Source organism: Salmo salar, chromosome ssa24 (assembly GCF_905237065.1).
Source record: "Salmo salar chromosome ssa24, Ssal_v3.1, whole genome shotgun sequence".
Taxonomy (NCBI): Eukaryota; Metazoa; Chordata; class Actinopteri; order Salmoniformes; family Salmonidae; genus Salmo; species Salmo salar.
Window position 1 is genome coordinate 6,547,357 of NC_059465.1, and position 13,236 is coordinate 6,560,592.

At 41.4% G+C, this 13,236-nt stretch overlaps 1 protein-coding gene across 3 annotated transcripts in view; it reads right to left on the reverse strand.

Moving 5' to 3' along the window:
* LOC106585190 (F-box and leucine-rich repeat protein 17) overlaps nucleotides 1-13,236 on the reverse strand; it is a 316,982-nt gene that overhangs the window by 188,254 nt on the left and 115,492 nt on the right. The window lies entirely within an intron of this gene.

Genomic DNA, 13,236 nt, shown 5'->3' on the forward strand with positions numbered 1-13,236 from the left:
ATAGAGCTTAGTGTTGGGTCACATGGACAGCTACAGAGGTGGACAAAAATGTTCTACGGAGCGAGCGAACCAGAGGTGAGACAGAGACAGAGGGAGAGGCGAGACAAAGGCAGAGACAGAGGCGAGACAGAGGCAAAGACAGAGGGAGAGGTGAGACAGAGAAAGGGAGAGAGAGAGAGAGAGGGAGAGGCGAGACAGAGACAAAGGGAGAGAGAGGGAGAGGCGAGACAGAGACAAAGGGAGAGAGAGACAGAGGGAGAGGTGAGACAGAGACAAAGGCAGAGAGAGACAGAGGGAGAGGTGAGACATAGACAAAGGCAGAGAGAGACAGAGGGAGAGGTGAGACATAGACAAAGGCAGAGAGAGACAGAGGGAGAGGTGAGACATAGACAAAGGCAGAGAGAGACAGAGGGAGAGGCAAGACAGAGACAAAGGCAGATGCGAGACAGAGGGAGAGGCAAGACAGACAGAGGGAGACAGACAGAGGGAGGGAGACAGAGGGAGACGGACGGAGAGGGAGACAGACAGAGGGAGACAGAGACCCGGCAATATGATTCAGGATCAGACATGGGATCCACCATAACGAGTAGGTTAAACACGCATACCCGAAAGATATATAATAATTTAAAAAAATTCATTATGTATATGGTGTCCCAATAGCAAATAATTTGAAGCGTTCCATGTGTAAAACTTCAACTCAAAACAAAATAATAATTTACAAACATTATCAAGGCTCACCTGATAAATACACATCCTAAAGCGTTCCCCAGTGATCGACTCTGGATTGAAGGATTAAATTATTCATAGAGTGGCTGGTGTGTGTGTGTGTGTGTGTGTGGGGGGGGTGAGATATGGCTGCGTTGTTGGCAAAACAAAGAAAACGCAGAAATGCATATAAGACAAACCTCTCACTCACGGTCTCTGTCTAACACCCTCTCTCTTGCGATGTCAAACGTCAAAGGCTCACCTGCACGCTCTCACAGACACACACACATCATTTTGTATGGCTATTTAATCTGGGGCCAACACTAAAGCACAACTTCAAAAGTGGAATTCGGTCTTCAAATCTTCAAATATGCTTATCTTTGCCCAAATAGAATTTCTTGGCCAGCCAGTGGAAACCCAGCCATTGATGTGAATTATCCAATGAGAAACCAGGGCAACAAACCCTCAGGTCTGATTGGCCGATGTGCAGCTGGGTTGTATGCGAGTGAATTAGCATAGGTCTGCATAAATGAGGAGCGTAGCACAGTCACGGCTGAGACTAACTTTGTTAAACTCCAAAAACCACATTGGGGTAAAATTCTACATTTTGGAATGCGGATCGAAAAATATCCCCAAATCCCTCAAATAAAGAAAGAAAATCTATGTCAAGAAAAAAAAGGTCAAATGAGTGAAATCCATCACGTTGAAAGGAGAGACGGTATTTGTTGTCTCACTGTTGATAGATTATAATGAATAGAGTTTTCGGTCTTTATGCATCAGGATAATGAATCACTTCCAGTTATAAGATCAGAGTTGATACTAATTCATTACACTGATCACAGAGAGAGAGAGAGAGAGAGAGAGAGAGAGAGTGTGTTCTGGCATATTTTTCCTCATTGGCGCTGCTTTTTACCGTAGCAGTTTCACTCCTGTGAGTTGGCAGGAAGGGTTGGCTGATTATTCACAGTGGTAATAAAAACACTCAAACCTGTGAAACACAGCTGCTCTGGGCTCAGCCTACGCGCACATGCATGCACGTACGCACGCCAGATTTTCTTCAAAGGTCCAGTGAATTATTGCATGGAGAAAAAAAAGAATCCGCTTTTTGGGTTTATGATTTTAATAATGGAAAAATTCGGCATTTTCTATTCCAGTGTGTGAGATGATGAGCGGAGCTCGAGGTTAACACAGCATGGAAGTCCGTTCACTAATCAATACATTTACAGTAGAAAAAAAGAGAGGGAATAAATAAATGGTAGTAGGTAGCCTAGTAGTTAGGCCAGTAACCAAAAGGGGGCTGGTTTGAATACCCGAGCCGAGAAGGTGAAAAACCTGTTGCTGTGCCCTTAAGCAAGGCACTTAACCCCAATTTGCTCCAGGTGCCGTACTATTATGGCTGAACCTGCAAAACACCACATTTCACTGCACCCATCTGAGGTATGTGACAAAAAAAATATATATATATACAGTACCAGTCAAAAGTTTGGACACACCTATTCATTCAAATGTTTTTCTTTATTTTTTACTATTTTCTACATTGTAGAATAATAGTGAAGACATTAAAACTATGAAATGACACATATGGAATCATGTAGTAACCAAAAACATTGTTAAACCAATATTTTATATTTGAGATTCTTCAAATAGCCACCCTTTGCCTTGATGTGGCTCAGTTGGTAGAGCATGGTGTTTGCAACGCCAGTGTTGTGAGTTCGATTCCCACGGGGGACCAGTATGTGGGGGGGAAAAAAAATGTATGAAATGTTTGAAATGTATGCATTCACTACTTACTGTAAGTCGCTCTGGATAAGAGCGTGTGCTAAATGACTAAAATGTAAATGTAATGACAGCTTTCCACACTCTTCGCATTCTCTCAACCAGCTTCACCTGGAATGCTTTTCCAACAGTCTTGAAGGAGTTCCCACATATGCTGAGCACTTGTTGACTGCTTTTCAACTCATCCCAAACTATCTCAATTGGGTTGAGGTCAGATGATTGTGGAGGCCAGGTCATCTGATGCAGCACTCCATCACTCTCCTTCTTGGTCAAATAGCCCTTACACACTGTAGCCTGGAGGTGTGTTGGGTCATTGTCCTGTTGAAAAACAAATGATAGTCCCACTAAGCGCAAACCAGATTGGATGGTGTATCGCTGCAGAATGCTGTGGTAGCCATGCTTGTTAAGTGCGTCTTGAATTCTAAATAAATCCCCAAGTGTCACCAGCAAAGCACACCCACACCACCTCCTCCATGCTTCATGGTGGGAACCACACATGCGGTGATCATCCGTTCACCTACTCTGCGTCTCACAAAGACACGGCAGTTGGAACCAAAAATCTCAAATTTGGACTCATCAGACCAAACAACAGATTTCCACTGGTCTAATGTCCATTGCTTGTGCTTCTTGGCCCAAACAAGTCTCTTCTTCTCATTGGTGTCATTTATTAGTTGTTTCACGCAGTCTCCTCTGAACAGTTGATGTTGAGATGTGTCTGTTACTTGAACTCTATGAAGCATTAATTTGGGCTGCAATTTCTGAGACTGGTAACTCTAATGAACTTATCCTCTGCAGCAGAAGTAACTCTGGGTCTTCCTTCCCTGTGGCGGTCCTCATGAGAGCCAGTTTCAACATAGCGCTTGATGGTTCTTGCGACTGCACTTGAAGAAACTTTGAAAGTTCTTGACATTTTCCGGATTGACCAACCTTCATGTCTTAAAGTAATGATGGACTGTTGTTTCGCTTTGCTTATTTGAGCTGTTCTTGCCATAATACGGACTTGATCTTTTACCAAATAGGGCTATCTTCTGTATACCACTCTACCTTGTCACTACACAACTGATAGGCTCAAACATATTAAGGAGGAAATTATTTCGACAAATTAACTTTTAACAAGGCACACCTGTTAATGTAAATGCATTCCAGGTGACTACCTCGTGAAGCTGGTTGAGAGAATGCAGAGAGTAAAGCTGTCATCAAGGCAAAGGGTGGCTAATTTGAAGAATCTGAAATATAAAATCTATTTTGATTTGTTTAAACACTTTTGATTTCTGCATGATTTCATGTGTCATTTCATTTTATTTATTTAACCTTATTTTAACTTGGCAAGTCAGTTAAGAACAAATTCTTATTTACAATGACGGCCTACCCCGGCCAAACCCAGACGACACTGGACCAATTGTGCGCCGCCCTATGGGACTCCCAATCACGGCCGGTTGTGATACAGCCTGGAATCGAAGCAGGGTCCGTAGTGACCCCTCTAGCACTGAGATGCAGTGCCTTAGACCGCTGCGCCACTGATGTCTTCCCTATTATTCTACAATGAGGAAATAGTAAAAAATAAAGAAAAACCCTGGTGTGTCCAAACTTTTGACTGGTACTGTTTATATATTATTCTTTTTATTTTTTACTCAGTTCATTCAATTTTTTTGTATATTATATATATGTATATATATATATGTATATATATATATATATATATATATATATATATATATATATATATATATATAAAAAAATAAAAATGGCAGATATTATTTACTTTGAATAATTTTGGTGAGAATATTTTGGGGAATAGATATGTCTGTGCAGACTCCTTGTGAAGCTAGTTATAACAAACCAAACAGTTACCACAGAGCATGGAGACCAGCAAACGCTACAGAGCATCACATTATGTGGGGAAAAAATGAGGTTTAACGTGATATAAAAAGGATCCAACTACCCAGACTGAACCTCTGCATGGCCTGTCATAGGCTCCCAGGGAGACTTGGAATTTCATCATATGGTAAATTTCTAACCAGAATAACTGATATATAAATACAACTGAACTGTGCGTATCTAGCCTTTAATTCACAGTTCCGTTAGTCTCAATTATTATGTTAACATCTTTTAAAAAACTCTCCATTCCTTTACTGTAAGTCTGTATCATGTGGCAAGTTTCAGTTCAAATCTCTTTTCCATGTCTTTGTGGACCAGCTGGTGAGGTTGGCTCCCACCTACCTCCTCCATAATTAGACACGTCTCAAAAGCAGGAAATGAGAGCACAGGTCAGGGGTCAAATAGAAAACATCACATTTAATGAAATAAAAATTACAAAATGGTTCACCTTTAAACAAACCGGGGCGAGAGTTTTCGGAAACTTTAGATTAGGGTGTGTGTGCGTGTGTGTGTGTTGCCAGTGTACGGTGCCATGACCAACTGTGTAGCGTCAGGTGCCAGACAGGAAGTTGGACCATAGTCGAGACCACATGGAAAGGAAATGTCATGGTTAGAATACTGGACCCTGAACTATGAGGTCACTGATTCTATTCCAAGGCCTGTGTGACCGGCCCAGTCTTCTCCTGCCATAGACACATAACCAGCTTATAGGCTACACGATCAAAGGTGGTTAGGACTGACAGAGCTGGCATGGCTAGTAATAATCACAAAGACTGTGTATAACTTAGGCTGAATGTTGTGGCCATGCCACACTTTCTAAGAGGAGTAACTAAACAGGTTTGTTAGTAAGAGAATCTGGCAACTACAGAATCAAGGAGCACACAGCTATGACCAACATGGGCAGAGCAACAGTTGTCCTTATAGCAAGAGTTGTCTTCAAGAGTTGTGGGCAAAGGGCAAAGCAATGCTAGGTGTAGTGTTTCCCATCTCGCACGCTCTCTGTCCAGAGGTGTTGTATGGTGAGAGGACAGGACACCTTCTGTTTGTTTACCAAGGTGAGAGAGAGGACGAGTGAAGGGGCAGGGTGGAGGTGTGTGAGTGAGAGTTGTCACTGGTCCACATTCAAAACACCAGCACATCAGATGAGAGAGACACACAATAACGCACAGGTCATGCCACACTAGTCAGCTTTCTAGGTCAAATGCCTAACAAGGACATAATACTGAATAATGATATGAATTTGTTCTCCATTTCTCTCTTCCTTCCTGGCTCTTCTTATCCGTTTCAGTCAGGAGAGCAGAGAGCTGTTGCAGGGCTATCCCTCTGGCATGAAGCCAAATCTTTCTCGCTCTTGCACTCGTCTCTCTCTCTCTCTCTCTCGCTCAGCTGATGGTGTATAAGTTCGTATGTGATGTGCGTGCGTGGTGTGATGAGTGTGTGGATGGGTTGTGATGTATGTGGTCATTTAGATTAGTGAGCTGGAGAGTAAATGACCCTCTATCGGACCAGCCCTCTCACTGCACTCCCCCTACCACTGGCCACAGGCTGTTATCTACACCAGCACACACAGGATTAGAGAGACAGAGGAGGGGAGAGAGAGAGACAGAGGAGGGGAGAGAGATAGAGAGTTATTTGATCTGTTTTGTTAATCTTTTTACTGAAAATAATTTTGTTTGTTTAGAATGAGTTCTTTTGATATCAGTTGCTGGAATATCCAGGGCCTTCATTCTTCAGCATGTGTGTGTGTCATTGTAAATAAGAATTTGTTCTTAACTGACTTGCCTAGTTAAATAAAGGTTAAAAAAATGATTCTGCATTTGGCCTGAAGAGTAGAGACCAATGATTTATATACACACTATATAACTCATAGGGGGCACTGTGTTGAATCCACCGTCCCTCCATCTTGGCACTCCCTAACTATTGTAAAAATTATATTTTGGAAGCTACAGAAATGCATTTATTAAATGTCTACATTCGTTTTTGCTACATTTGTTCTATTACAGACACCTTATTGCATACTTCTAAATGAGGTGATCTAAACATACAAACATATATTTTTTTAAATCCTTAAAGTATAATTCTTTGAAATCACTAATGTTACTGTCCCCACACACAAAAAAATGTTAAATACATGTAATTTTGTCTTTGAAACATTTAATTGAATACTGTAGAATTCCACTCATTACTATGGAGGACTACTCCTACTGGGGAGTGCTAATATGGCTGACCAGCGGCTTCAAAGCCTCTCAATTTTTTTTTTTTTTTAACAAGGCACGTCAGTTAAGAACAAATTCTTATTTACTGTGTTGTCATGTGTTGCGGCCTTGCTATGTTGTTGTTGTCTTAAGTCTCTCTTTATGTAGTGTTGTATTGTCTCTTGTCGTGATGTATGTTTTGTCCTATATATGGTAGCAACACAACATGGCAGCAGCACAAAACAGGGTACAAACATTATTGGACACAGACAACAGCACAAACAACAATACATCACGCAAAGCAGCCAATGGCCAATAGAAAGCATCAGCAATACAGGGTTTATATACTTCAGTGGTAGAGACCCTGATGTTATTGTTATCAATAAGAAGAGAGACATATTATTGCCAGAAACATGGTGTAGAGCCGATGTAGCTACCCACTGTCCATGTAATTACAGAAAGCTCATTGTACAATCACAAAAACAAATATAAAATATTAGACAGGGTAGAGAGAAAATCAGAAATCAGAAATTCCTAAAATTGGGAAATGATCACATTTAGTTGAAAATAAAAATCCCTCACAGAGAGATGTATTTCTCCGTGCTATATATGTACTGCCCTCGGAGTCTACTTACTATTCAGATGACATGTTCTCTGACCTTGACTTAAAGATATGCAATTTTCAAACCCAAGATAATGTGCTGGTATGTGGTGACCTTAAACTCTTCATGATTGAAAAAGCACTCAGGGAGACATCTTTATAATTGACCACAATTGATTTAATCACTTGAATAGAAAATAATTATGACACCACCATCAACAAAAACTCCGCTGCAGCTCGGCCGAAGCCTGGGTCTGTACATTGTCAATGGTAGGGTACGAGGTGGCTCTTTAGGACACGAGTTTCAAACTCAAATAAGTGCATGGGCCATATTGAAAAAAATTCTAATTTGCGGACCAGACATATCCTATTATATTTGTTTTTTACAACAACAAAAAAACATGCATTCAACCTCGACCAAAACCAGCCATTGTTTTATTAGAAAAAATATTGCCCTTTATAAAGTCCACTTATGTACATAGGATGTTGTATATAGCATTTTAACATATTAAAACAAAAGAGGAAAATAATATTGGTCCAGCCTTTGCTGCTATGCTTTCAGATGTGCATAATATACTGCAACCCTAATCAAAAAAAGTATTTAACTCCAAATGACAAAAAACGCAGCTAGGTTGACGTAAAACATGTTTACAATTTGCATGGATCACCCATCCGGTTGAATGCAGCATTGCTGTATTTTGTATTCCAAAACAATTGTCGGCCTAGCTGAGTAGCCGGCTAAGGCTACTGCTCAAATGTTGTTGTGTAGCCCCACTTGTTTCGAGCCCCACCTGTTTAGTAAAAAAAAATTTAAAAAAATAAGTGGCATTTAAAATTGTAAAAAATAAATTAGATTGTATTTGTATTTATTATGGATCCCCATTAGCAGCAGTTACTCTTCCTGGGGTCCAGAAAAATTAAGGCAGTTGATACCATTTAAAAAAAGGGCACATTCAGCCCACTAGTCCAATACTACCACATTATCTACAGTACAAAATCCATGTTATCGTGTGTGTATGCATGTGTCTGTGCCTATGTTTGTGTTGCTTCACAGTCCCCGCTGTTCCATAAGGTTTATTTTTATATAACTTTAATGCATGCATCAGTTACTTAATGTGGAATTGAGTTCCATGTAGTCATGGCTCTGTGTAGTACTGTGCGCCTCCCATAGTCTGTTCTGGACTCGGGGACTTTGAAGAGACCTCTTGTGGCATGTCTTGGGGGTATTTTTATTTAATCTTTTTATTTTACCTATATTTAACTAGGCAAATCAGTTAAGAAGAAATTCTTATTTTCGATGATGGCCTAGGATCAGTGGGTTACCTGCCTTGTTCAGGGGCAGAGCGACAGATTTTTACCTTGTCAGCTCGGGGATTCGATCTTGCAACCTTTCGGGTTACTAGTCCAACGCTCTAACCACTAGGCTACCTGCTGCCCCAATGCATGGGGGTCCGAGCTGTGCGTCAGTAGTTCAAACAGACAGCTCGGTGCATTCAACATGTCAATACCTCTCATAAATAGTGATAAAGTCAATCTCTCCTCCACTTTGAGCCAGGAGAAATTGCCATGCTAATATTAGCTCTCTGTGTACATCCAAGGTCCAGCCACGCTGCCCTGTTCTGAGCCAATTACAATTTTCCTAAGTCCCTTTTTGTGGCACTTGACCACACAACTGAACAGTAGTCAAGGTGCGAAAAAACTAGGGCCTGTAGGACCTGCCTTGTTGAAAGTGTTGTTAAGAAGGCAGAGCAGAGCTTTATTATGGATAAAGCCATTTACAAATGTTGTCTCTTTTTTGCTTTCTTGAGTAAGGCAGCTCCAAAATGCAGGTGTTTCAGCCTAGCTCAGTGCTTTCTGTGGTGGCTGGGCAGCCAGTGGAAAATACAGAGCGTAGGGGCCGGTAATGTTCTCTAGTTGCGCCGTGATTGGCTCAGTGTTCTGTCACTCATGGGGACACTATGTCACCGCAAAATCTACGGGTAGAGCTTTAAAATTCAAGTCCATTGGGTGCTGCCATAGACTTACATTAGAAGTGCCCATCCAAGAAAGCTCAAGGTCATTGGCCACAGATAAAATGACGTCAAATCACGTTATATATATATAGTAGCTTTGATTGGACTGATCACGTCAACATCACACTTTCAAAATCTTAGCAAGCAAGCAAGCAGTCATCATCATGAATCAAGTCGACAATCTAATGGCAAATCCTTTTCAATCTTGTCATAATGAAGAGAAATTATAGATAAAACGTATCGGTGCTCATTGGCCATTGGACATAAACATTATACAACAAGTTGGAAATCGCAAATCTAACAATGAGTGGTTTGGGACGAATCAGTGGCTAACTGCAAGCGTTGCAAAGCAATCACTAGCTTGCTATTCAGGGGAGTGGGTATGTGGTCCAAGTCTGGGTTTAAGGGTCTCTTTTCCAAGCTTAAAAGGATGAATATTCAACAAGATGGGCCAGAAAAGGTTGAATAGATTGGCCATGCTGTCAATCCATCATGATTTCTGCCGTGTTCAAAACAATTGGAAACTCGTAACTGGGAAATCTCAGACTTCAGTGAGTTCAAGCTACGACTGGGAAAATAAGTTTTGAATGGTCATCCAACTCGAAATTCCAAGTCGGGAATTTAATGGGAATATATGCAAATTAATATTAATACCATTTAAATGTAGATGTTTTTTGCATTGGATATATTTACCATATCATTTGGAGACAGAAACGGAAACCTTTCACCTTATAAGTAGACATAATTGCAAATGATTAAATCCTTCCAATAGAAATAAAAAAAACGATTTAGTTATGAATTGAACTTTAATTAAATGAGTTGACTCTTCACATGGGATGATTTCACTGAACACCAGAAGGGAATATTTAATGATCCCCAATGATCCATCGCATCTCCCAAAAACGTTTTCAACATACATCTGTAAAACGATAGTCTAGAAACTAAAGCTTTGGTTGTCTTCCTCTCAGGCTTCCATGTCTTCTCCCTGGACCTCCTCTTGAACATCAGACTCTGAAGCCTCATCTTCACTGTCACTTTCCAACATTGTTGAGGATGGCTCGTTGTCAGGCTCAAAAAGCCTCAAATTTGCCCGGCTGGCCACCAATTTTTCAACCCTTGTATTGGTCGGCCTGTTGCGTGCTTTGGTGTGTGTTCCCAAACAAATCCCAGTTGCACTCTGAGGCGGCTGATGTTGGTGGGATTTGGAAGATGATGGAGGCAACAGAGGAAAGAGCATCAGATCCACAAAGTCCCTTCCACCAGGTGGCTGATGAGATATGTTGGCACGACTGCCATATCGCATCTCCATCCCAAAGTCCTTGCTTGGAAGTGTACTTCGCCAGACTGCCAAGAACCTTGCCCTCATCCAGGCCATGATGGCGAGACATGGTAGTGATGACACCATAGGCCTTGTTGATCTCCGCACCAGACAGGATGCTCTTGCCAGCATACATACAACATGTACGCTGCGGCGTGTAAAGGCTTCAGACAGAAGTCTTCACGCTTTTTGATGTATTTCAGAACTGCAGTTTCCTTGGATTTCTTCTCTTACATCTGCAAGCAGTCTGAACATCAGACAGGATGGCATTGTCTCCCTCAATCCGTCCAATGGCTACTGCTATAGGTTTCAGGCTGCTTACCACTCTCTCCCAAAATACATTATCCAGGAGGATCCTCTTGATGGGGCTGTCCATATCGGCAGACTGTGATATGGCCATTTCTTGGAGAGACTCCTTCCCCTCCAGGAGACTGTCAAACATGATGACAACACCACCCCAACAGGTGTTGCTGGGCAGCTTCAATGTGGTTCTCTTATTCTTCTCACATTGCTTGGTGAGGTAGATTGCTGCTATATCTTGATGACCCTTCACATACCTAACCATTTCCTTGGCTCTCTTGTAGAGTGTATCCATTGTTTTCAGTCCCATGATGTGCTTGAGGAGCAGATTCAATGAATGAGAAGCACAGCCAATGGTTGTGATGTGAGGGTAGGACTCCTCCACTTTAGACCAAGCAGCTTTCAATCACTGAAGCTGGAGTCTTATATCTTCCTCACCAACTTTAAGCATCAGCTGTCAGAGCAGCTTACCGACCATTGCATCTGTAAATAGCCCACCCAACTACCTCATACCCATATTGTTATTTTTTGCTCCTTTGCACCCCAGTATCTCCACTTGCACATTCATCTTCTGCACATCTATCACTCCAGTGTTTAATTGCTAAATTGTAATTATTTCGCCACTACGGCCTATTTATTGCCTTACCTCCCTAATCTTACTACATTTGCACACACTTTATATAGATTTTTCTATTGTGTTATTGAATGTACGTTTGTTTATCCCATGTGTAACTGTGTTGTTTGTGTCGCACTGCTTTGCTTTATCTTGGCCAGTTCGCAGTTGTAAATGAGATTGTTCTCAACTGGCCCACCTGGTTAAATAAAGGTGAAATAAAAAATAAATTAAATAAATAAATGTTTGCAGCATTGTCTGTCACCAATGCAAATACCTTCTGTGGTCCAAGGTCATTGATGACTGCCTTCAGCTCATCTGCAATGTAGAGACTGGTGTGTCTGTTGTCCCTTGTGTCTGTGCTCTTGTAGAATACTGGTTGAGGGGTGGAGGAGATGATGTAGTTAATTATTCCATGTCCACGAACATTCAACCACCCATCAGAGATGATTGCAATAGTCTGCTTTCTCTACGATTTGCTTGACCTTCACTTGAACTCTGTTGAACTCTGCATCCAGCAAATGAGTAGATAAAGCATGTCCGGTTGGAGGGCTGTATGCTGGGCGAAGAACATTCAGAAATCTCTTCCAATACACATTGCCTGTGAGCATCAGAGGTGAACCAGTTGCATACACAGCTCGAGCAAGACATTCATCAGCATTTCTCTGACTACGTTCCTCCATTGATTCAAAAAGACTTCTAATTCCAGGAGGACCATGAGCTGTTGCTATCGATAAGGTGTCTGATTTATCATTTTCACCTCAAATAGAAGTAGAGGGACTTTTGTCAGAGGTTGCTTGTTGTGAGCGCTGAGGGAACTATGCACTTGGCCAGATGATTCTCCATCTTTGTTGCATTCTTCACGTATGATTTGGCACAGTTTTTGCAAATGTACACAGCTTTTCCTTCTACATTAGCTGCAGTGAAATGTCTCCACACATCAGATAGTGCCCGCTGCATTTTCCTGTAAAGATTAGAAAAAAAATTGTAAAAAAACCCCCAAATACAACTCCTTTGTAAGATAAATGTTTTAAAATGAAACATGTATGGAAACAGGTGAATTAACACTCCTCAGTTAGCAGGCTCAAGCAAGCTAAAACCCACATGGTAGCAAAAACTAACTAGCAGAAATTGTTAACATGTTCAAAATGATTTAAACACACTTTGCTGTAGGCTACAATTTACTAGTTAACAAAAAATTATGTCATATAAAATATATTCACCCCACCCAGTATTGTAATCAAAACTTACCAGAAAGCATGTAGTCCTTGGCTCAGACACTGTAGTAGTGTGGGCTCAAGAGCATCTCATTAGTGTGCAAGATCTTGAGAATCAGCTGTACATGTGATGGAAGAGTGCATGCAGAGGGTTGCAATTCCATTGAATTGGGGATAGTTTCATCAAAATATGCCACAAGACCTAGAATTGCCTTGTGTATCCCACAAAAAAAGTTCACTGTTATAATTTTTTGATTAATTTAAGCAAAATTCCAGGGCTTAACTTCCCATGGAAAATTTCCGACCCTTCGCAACCCTAATAGTGACCCATCCACTTAGCTAGATGTGGCTGTGGGTGGTGATCGGCTATGAAAAGCCAACTGACATTTACTCCTGAGGTGGGTGCTGACCTGTTGGACCCTCTACAACCACAGTGATTATTATTATTTGACCCTGCTGGTCATCTATGAACATTTGAACATCTTGGCCATGTTCTGTTATAATCTCCACCTGGCACAGCCAGAAGAGGACTGGCCACCCCTCATAGCCTGGTTCCTCTCTAGGTTTCTTCCTAGGTTCCGGCCTTTCTAGGGAGTTTTTCCTAGCCACCGTGCTTCTACA